Here is a 9,126-nt window from a genome sequence, read left to right on the forward strand (position 1 = left end):
TTCAAAAGCGGAGTTTAACTGAAAGAGACTTACCCTGAAAGTTTGCACTGGACAATTCTGCACTGTCATAAGCGAAAACTCAACTTCAAGATTAGCATTAACTGCTCCCACGAGACTGACTCACAGGGAGGGTGACGTTCGTACTACTATACTTCGTACTTGTACGTACCTAACAGCATTCGGCTGTACCGTAGGACATTGTCCTCTCATTTGCTACTGTGTATCAGTCTCAAATGAGGAAATTTTACACTGCTCAAATTGTCCGACTGACTCGTGCCAGTACTATCAATTCGTCGAGACTGATTACGAACCACTTTCGATAATTTTGAGATCGAAAAACCTTATTTGCATCTCAGATCACTTAACCATCATGGCCGCTTCGAATTCTAACTCTGAGCTTTCTATGCTGTGTGAGCGTGTTAAATCGATTTTGGCCTGTGTGGAACCTTTTACTGACCCAGTTGATGCACTACCCATCGCTACAAAAACTGCAATTCGTGAGGGAAAGCGGATGGGGATAATTATGACTGAGGATCACGTTCGTGACTGCCTGTTTTCTGCGGGTTTGAAGACTAACCGACTTCAAGTTGTTGCATTTCTGAACAAATGCCTGTCAACGGGATTTCTACACAAGTACCTGCTGGAAGGGCAGCTGCGTGTGGAGATTAGTGAGGATGTGCGAAAGCAGCGAAAGAACAGCGTTACATATCGCCTTTCCTTAAACTACGCTATCCTGGACACTCTGGAATATTGCGGGTACCCAATGACACGCGACGAACTGGTTACGGTATTACAAGCTACATGTTGCATCTTCCTGGATGGATGGACTGACATTGTGACAGAACAACTGAAGTCCTATGTTTTATGCGATCTTGTTGTCTGCATCGAGGGAAACAAATATCTGCGAATGTCCTCCTATTCTCAGAGTGAACCAAGACGAATCGGTCAGCTTGCTGCAGAACTTGCCGCGCAAATGCGTAAGGATCATTTGGATTATTACAATACTCTTAAACCTGGTTTACACTTTCCTATTTCTAGTAACCCATGTCAGCGGTGTGCCTAACGGTTGTGTGAAGTGTGGGGCCATTACACTGGTTCAAGCGGAAATTTCCGGGTTACACAAACCATGACAACAACCTCTCGCTAACATCGGGACCGCTCAGTCGGGATCTCAACCACAGAAGCGTGCTACAATTGGGCTGATTGAGACGCGCCAGGCCTCTCCGAAAAACTGAAGTTTCTTAAATAAACGGACTGTGAGTTTTACGCACTACTGTTAGTTTCAGACGTTAAAAGTTGGTATACTTCCTGTTCAATGCCGTCTTTTAGTTTCAATTTCTGCCGTTCAGCACTATTGTGCCAAACTAGCATTGACAGTTTAAGTGCTAGATAATTACCTATCGCGAGTTTACAAATTCAGTAAAGGTAATTAAATGTTTCTTATACTTGCCATTAGAACCATCGGGGTTTACCATGACGTGAAATAATGACGTGAAATAACTCGCTCGCATCTCTTGTGAGATGAAACGTCGTAGAACGAAATTATTACTTTACCTTATACCGCACTTTTCTTCTCACAGGACTACTGTACATCCTATCATTCCGTATAGAATGCCTCGTAATTCCACCGTAGAATTAATCACCTCCATAACTCATGTAGCACTTCCTGCATATGCGGCAATTTTGCCTACTGCTCCGTAAACAGGTGCTCTTATGACTTCATAATCCAATCTCAAAATCTTCTTGCATTCGTCATCGTCAATTTCCAATAGGATAAAAAACATGCAGACGAATTTGGCAATAAAATCTGTTCATGCTATACTGTAGGGATTTAAAAGATTAAAACAGTAAAAATATTGAAAATAATGACCAGACAGAAGGATTGCCGTCAGGTTATCACATAAGTAAAAATCGAATAATTTAGCTAATACTGTACCACTGACTACGTCAGTCTTTAGTGCCTCCGCGACGGGCAAAACCGTACGAACGTTTCGGAATATCCTCGGGAACGTCCTTCTTGGGTCTACCACCAGTACGAATGGCCCATCCACCGCCGCTGTTAAGGCTTCTCAACTCACGCATTCCAACTCGCGTTTTGACGACTTTCTGCTGCTTCTTCGGACTCTTTACTGCATCCTTGCTGAGCACACTGCCGGCTTCTGATAATATAGATTGTCTTCGTGGAATCACTCTTTTACGTTCAACCTCTGACGCTGAAATGGCCTTAAGACGCTCAAATATTTGCTCCACTGCTTCACCGACATTTGAGCGAATACTCTTCTGCTCAACACGTTTTTCCTTCACGTTTAGCGGACTCACACGGCTTAGTTTCGATAGAACAGACTGACTCCGCGTAATCACTTTCTGGCTTACAACGACTGAGGATGAGCTGCCTTTCGGACGAAAACGCATTCTGTCCATCGCTTCTCGCACATTTGCACCAACATTCTTCTGCTTGACGGCTTCTTTGATACCAGTAAGTTTCACTTTCGGTGACACAAAATCTATCTTGTCAATCTGATCACTATCCCTTCCTTTCTTCAACTGCACAGGTCGTTCAGATCCCACATCCAAAGCTACACGTTTTTCCTTCTCATTTAGCGGACTCACACGGCCTCGCTTACGGGTTAACTTCCGATCATTGACAATCCATTCGCTTGCGACAACTGACTGCTTCTCATCTTCATCAGAGGATACCGCGGGTAATTTCGGAGGTAAGGATAGCCGAGACGATACACTCACAATTGGCCATCCTTCAACCTGCGTTGCCACATCAACTTTCACCACGGTAGGTTCAGAGATCTGATTTTCCTTCTCATCCGACTCGACAGAGACAACTCTCGCGGGGCGTCCCACGCGTCTTTTCGTAACAACATTCTTGACTGCCGCACCCGATCCTGCTTTGCGACGAACTGTCCTCTTCTTCCGCGTCACTGGTGCCTTACGAACAACAGGTTTGACAGTATCAATATGGGACAACTTTCCATCCACAATCACCCAAGGACTTTTCTTCATAATCACGCTTCCTTTCACCACCGTGCGTTTCACAAAAGTAGGAACAACTTCCGACATTTTAGGCGGAGATTGAGTTCCAACAAACTCAACCGACACGAAGGAATCAAAAGAATCGTCAGCCATTTCGGGATAAAAACATCCAATCACCATGAAGGTACCAATCGCCGTGTATCAAGCAGAAAGCGCAGATTTAGGAAAATTAAAAACCACAACATTGACGAAATTTGCAAGTCATACTCCCACAGCTGATTTCAGAGCCTTCGGCTCACCACGCTACACACTGAAAGTTCTACACACGATTTTCTTACTTTGCTACGATAGGTTTTATTTGAGTAACAACAACTTCTTGTACAAATTTACTCCTAATTACTGATTCACCATTCTTCAACTACAAAATACTTGGGAACTCATCTTTCACCTTTCTTTCGCTTAATTATGAAATTCTTTATTCAATCTTGAATAACATGCCTCAGCTCGCTACCGCCATTACCGTTTGTGCCTACTTCCGGTAACATGTTCCTTACCGGAATCTTACACAAATTATTCCTAGGATATAGTAATATTAGGGCCGAGAAAAATCGTGACATACTTACTGAAATTCGAAAATGCCTAAAATATTCGTTGTAAGGTAACTGAGCTGACAAGTGACTGATGTGGAAAGATGACACCGGGGGGCGCCAACATCAGCACTGCCGCTCTTTTTCTTACTCGTATTCGTTTTTCTGCTCGAAACACTTTTCTCTATAAAAACATAATTTTTCTAACAACCGACCATGGTCTGAAAATCTATCAAGTATTATATGCTTGTAGACCGAATTTCCTACCAATCCGCCATAAATGCCGCAAATGTCATTAATATTACACTCCTACACTAATTAATAATTTCATAATCTCGAACATTGCTCATCAGTGGTTCGTTCTGAAATATTCTTATATAAAGAAGAATTTTTCTAGCAATTCGAGCGCGTTTTATTATTTTGCTAAGAGCCACTGCTCTACAACTTCATACAATACTACTGTCAATATTTGCATAATCAGCAACTTACATATTATTCCATAGTTACACTTGCTTAAAGGAAATTTACACTTACTATTTTTCTGTATCCTTACTTCCGTACGACAAAAAACAAGTAAGAGCAATATACACCAAAAATTTATTAAAAGGGCTGATACCCGCTTATCCCGTATATGTTGCAAAAGTGTCCTGAAGTTCGCACTAAAAGCACCACTACCAATTTCTCGTAATAAAGTTTTTCTGACACTGCTCACAACTGAAAATGCTACCGAAATTTTAACATTTCTAAATCGCAAAACATTCTTGCGAGAATTATCAGAATTTTACTGAGTACTGAAGTCCAGAACACGTATTTATCCGTTAATTTTTAAATGGCAATTACCCACAATTTATGGCTTTCAACCCGTATACCATTCCAAACAAACAGTTAAATCGTAATTAAGTGAAGACTCTACAAAAATATTAGCCTTTTCCAATTGCAGTATTCAGTTATGACAGCTATTTTAACGAACAGTTGCGAACCATGGTGGTATGCCATGACGTGAATTAATCAGGTTTCATATTTCTAAAGGAAGGTAAATTTCATAAATTTCCAAGAGATTTAGTTGTACAATTTAGAACCATAGTGGTGTGCCATGACGTGAAATAAACACGTACTGTGCATAGGAAAACTTCATTACAATCAAAAGCACCATGTTATAATTATTACAATATGTACCGTGGAGGTACATCGGTACAACTACCAATTACCGTCATAATTATGTACATATCCGCTACACCGCTTAGTCACTAATTCACCGTGTCGAAACCAAGTTTTCATTTCTCAGCAAACAGATTCATAAAAATTCCGAATAATAAGAACCATGGAGGAATGCCATGCCGTGATATAACTATTTGAGAACCTTTTATCATATACCGGCTAAGTTTGTCTTATTCTCGAAACTCTGACTTCTCCTCTCAACAAAACCATACAATTCACATAGGCTAAATATTTCAGACAATCTGCTCGTCATTTATCAAAAATTGATATAAATCTCTCCGTAACATAAATTATCACACAATGTAAACGGCTGAAATTGCGGCTGGTGAATGGTGTGGAAAGGTGACACCAGGAGTCACCAACACCGTTACTGCCCAATATCGGTTGGATTTTCTCTCAATTCTTAAAACCGAAACATACTGTATATTCACATTTCATTTACCAAACCTGAGTGTTCATTGATCCGGTAAAGATAAAACCTCAATAATTTATCGATCAAAAGCTCGGGAAATTATATTTCATTCTGCTCAACGATAATTCTTCTTCGAAAATTATTAAAAATTATACTGCTGGGTATTCTGTTTCAATTAAACGGGTTTTAAGGGTGGGTGGGACTATTTGTCCACTTCCCGGGTTCATACAACAGAATAATGCCTATATTATTGATTCTAAGATTTCTATAACTCGAAAGGTCATTACGTATTAGCCAACATATTTCCATTTCTTCAGAGGTTATAACCGTAAATCATTAATCGATTCCGCATATTTCAATTACATCACATTACCAAAACTTCCACTTATACGAGTTTTGCGTCAAGTTGCGCTGTACGCATTTTGTCTTCATAATCATAACTTATCCTCTATTCGCTGAAAATTACTGCATTTCTCTAGCTTTGGAGATATTTCATGAATTCATAGTAGATATTTTCCGCTCACCGTTGTAGTGCGATAAAAATAGATTAATACCCAACAATTCTCCTAGCCAAGTATTATACTCAATACGCATTGCTTACCGCTCGTTCATATTCAAACATTATCCTTAAATTTGATCACTGCATAATTCTTTAAAAATATTACGTTTCGGTAAACTATATCGATACCTTTTAATCCGACGACTTATATAACAGATCCATCGTTTGGGCGCATGACGTGAACTAAAACTCCTGCTATGTTATATTAGAGATTATTATAGTCACGGAACAGAAACCGGAAGCTGCCGCACACACTGGTGTTGTTCTGTTATGTTCTGTTCATCAAACGTTATACAAGCAGGTTTCTTACATAGCACTAGGTACATTCACGATATTAGTAAGTTACTGCACCTAAACATCTGATAAACAAGGATTGGTGACCTGGGTGCACCGTACTCATAGACTGCTTGTAAGACAATGATCATAGTTCACAAGTAGATGACACATTATGAGTGTATATTATATTGGTAATATACTTTAACACTTCTTCACCCAGCGCGCCATATCCTGAAATGCACACTGGTTCCAAAGGTTCTTGATTCGGATCCTTGATATCTTTACATTGATTCTCTCACGCGTTCACGTCGGCAATATTGGGCTTTATGTCCAACGATTCCACAGTTGGCACAGCAGGACAGGTTGGGCACTGTCTGGTCGTATGTCCTTCCATTCCGCAGTAGTTACACTGGAACTGGTCGGTTTGATCGGTTTGATTGGTTAGATCGGTCGGTCGGTCAGATCGGCCAGATCGGTTCATATGGTCAGATCGGTTAAAATGGTCGGATCGGTTAGATCGGTCGGATCGGTTAGATCGGTCGGATCGGTTTGATCGGTTCGGATTCTCTTTCTCTCTGGTTATAGCTGAATAGGCTGATCCAAAAGGTCCTTTAAGATATCCACGATTTTCTTCCGTCTTGATCATCTGTTCTGTTAACATCAGCTTTTCACGGAAGACGCTCATCTTTTGGGTCGGGGCCGGCCATCATGTTCCATGATGCCACAAAGTCCGTATTCAACTGGCAGGCTGGACAGTGTTTTCGAAATCAGCCACTCATCGCTGGTTTTCACGGCTTTCCACAGGCGTCGATCTTCGATGCCAATACGTGCAGCGTTGACATGAAGGTGTTAACGTCTGTCGTTATCCTTCCACTTCAGTCTCGAAAACTCAGTCATCGCGGTCATTGTCGCATCCAGTTTTCGGCCTCCTTAACTCTTTAATCCGATCCAAAATTTCTGCTGACGTTGCACAGTCGCGTACCTGATTGAAGGTAACCTCGTCGAGCGTTGCGCGCAGAATACTTTGCTTTTCCGTCTCCGGATATCCATTTATTATAAGCGGCATGCTTCTTTTCGTCTGCTGGATCATCTTGGTATCTTGTTGCGCTTCCATCCACAATGCTCCACACGCCTTCTCCAGTTAAGACGTCCTCCACTTCGACTCTCCATCGAGCGTAGTTCGAGCCATTGAGTACCGTGACCTTTATCTCCTTCAACGTTGCCATCTTGGCGTCCGTAACAGTAACAGTAGCAAACCACTATACTAGTAAGACACGGCAGATACAACTTCCTGCTTAGAGACAAGCAGGTCTCATAATCTGTTAGAATTTATATTAGGAGATTATTATAGTCACGGGAACAGAAACCGGAAGCGTCGCACACACTGGTGTTGTTCTGTTATGTTCTGTTCATCAACGTTATACAAGCAGGTTTCTTATATAGCACTAGGTACATTCACGATATTAGTAAGTTACTGCACCTAAACATCTGATAAACAAGGGGATTGGTGACCTGGGTGCACCGTACACTCATAGATCAGCTAGTAAGACAATGATCATAGTTCACAAGTAGATGACACATTATGAGTGTATATTATATTGGTAATATAATTTCTAACAAAACTCCTGCTATGTTATATTTGAGAATTCTCGCTTCGTCATAACTGGTACTGACAGTCACACAATAAGATACCGCCGTACCATTGTCTGAGAAAGTTAATCTCTTCTAAAATTATCCATATTAGTGAGTTTCTCACAAATGCCGTTTAAGTAATTCAAATTATTCAATGTACTTCGCAAGCTCAAAATCTACAGATTTTACTGTGATAATAATTACTTCATATAATGACCAATCCTTTACTACGACTCACAACACCGCCTCACAGAATTATCACATAGGATTTACCATTGCTTCATGACAGAAACTGAGCTTTTTCAAAATTCAAAAAACCCAACATTCATCATTACACTAATCCCAAACACTCTTCCACTTAAATTTTACACAATTTGATATCAGCTTAATTTCACGTTAATTAACAGAAATTTATTTTACTGTCGCCAAATGCCGGTTTTACGTTTCCACGTTTTCTAACAACTCATAACAGCATACACCGTATGGACGGATTTTCTACTGCTGTAGCCACTGTACTACAATTCATCGTACTAACCCAAATTTCAAATTTCATACTACATAAGTCCACTGAGTTCATAAGATTATTCGCATTTTGCTTCAAAAAATATGCTCATATTCTCCAGGAAATTCTCAACGAAGACCACCTCAAAGTTTTAGTTCGGTTTCGTGAAATTTCATTAACTCAAAACACAAATACTGCATTACTGCAAGTATGATTTCAATCTCAAGGAGTGCTTAAATTTGTTACAATACTACTGCATTTCTGCAAAAATTTACGTTAAATCCTGCTAACCTTTGATTATGCTTAATATCATGAGCAAGTAAACATAGATAAGACAAACTTATCGCTCCGAGCCACTACACTACAATTCAGCGTATTAACATTATAATTTAAAATTTTCATCCCTTGATCATTACTGAAGCCTGCTTTCACCATAATAATTATTATGTTAATTTCGACTTAACCAATTACTCTTTTATCGTAATTTCCAAAACAAAATACAATTTCAATATTCGAGTCCACAGATTCATAATTTCCACAAGCAATTTGTCGCAATAATCTACCGAAGTATATTTCTTAAAAACTTTACGTTTTCTTCTTCGCTTTAGCCGGTTTTGCCGCTCGGTTGCATACCACCAAATTTTCAACAGGCTTAATAATTCTACCGCTTTTTAGTACGATTAATTACAACTGGACTAGGGAGCTAGCATCTGAATTTCGGGTGTTAAGTCATTTTCCTTAAGTTCAGGGAACGTTGGTTCTGGTAACAGAACTCTCACTTTGTACTTCCATACCTTCTTTACATTTTAACGGTTTAGCAACTTTATCCTCGGGCTCATTTTCTGACGCAAATTCGCGAAAAGTAAAGGGCTTCAATCTCGACACATGCGCTCTGTCACGTTTTACATTACCACGCGTATTGAGGTCACATATAATGCGCATCATCCACTTTCTT

Source organism: Paramacrobiotus metropolitanus, unplaced genomic scaffold (genome assembly GCF_019649055.1).
Source record: "Paramacrobiotus metropolitanus isolate TYO unplaced genomic scaffold, Prichtersi_v1.0 Parri_scaffold0000034, whole genome shotgun sequence".
Taxonomy (NCBI): domain Eukaryota; kingdom Metazoa; phylum Tardigrada; class Eutardigrada; order Parachela; family Macrobiotidae; genus Paramacrobiotus; species Paramacrobiotus metropolitanus.